Below are 743 nucleotides of genomic sequence, written 5' to 3'. Positions count from 1 at the left end.
TTATTTACATATAGTTTTTATCAATAATTTTAATTAGTAGTCATATTTTATATTTAACTTTATATTTATGTATAATTTTTATTTAATTTAATGTGATAGTCAAATAAAAAATTATGTTTTAATATTGTGTTTTTTGTAGATAAACTAAAAAGTTATTATAACTAATTAAATTGATTGAATAATCAATTTACTCGTCTGTTTAAATAAGTATCTAAAATTTTAAGGTGAAAACTTATGTGCAGTCGACTTCACGTGAAGTTGATATTTGAGAGCTGTTAGATGATTTGACTGATTTGACTAAATTTTCATCTAACGACTCTCAGATATCAACTTCACGTGAAGTCGACTTCATCTGAGTTTTCACCAAATTTTAATGATGTATTGTATATATGGCAACTCATTTTTTAAATAAAAAATTTAAACAATACACAAATTTAAAGAGCTAAATAAAATTTTTATTTGTTTATACATTTGATAATAGATATCTAAAATTTGAACATTTTTCATCTTTAAAATTTGGAACATTTACTGGCTGTTAGATTTGTTCAGTTCACTACTAAACATGATAAAATTTAGTTCACTAATAAAAATGGATGAAATTTAGTTGAAATTTATGTAAGGCCAACTTTTTTTTCACCTATAGGATAAAAAGGTTTGATACAGTTAACCAAAAATAAAAGATTCATTTAGTAATCAAGTTGGGTTGGTCTAGTGGTTAGCTCACTAGTCCGCTTAAGCAAGTG

The sequence above is a fragment of the Arachis ipaensis genome, chromosome B09, assembly GCF_000816755.2.
Source record: "Arachis ipaensis cultivar K30076 chromosome B09, Araip1.1, whole genome shotgun sequence".
Lineage (NCBI taxonomy): Eukaryota > Viridiplantae > Streptophyta > Magnoliopsida > Fabales > Fabaceae > Arachis > Arachis ipaensis.
Note: the sequence above shows the minus strand (reverse complement) of the source record.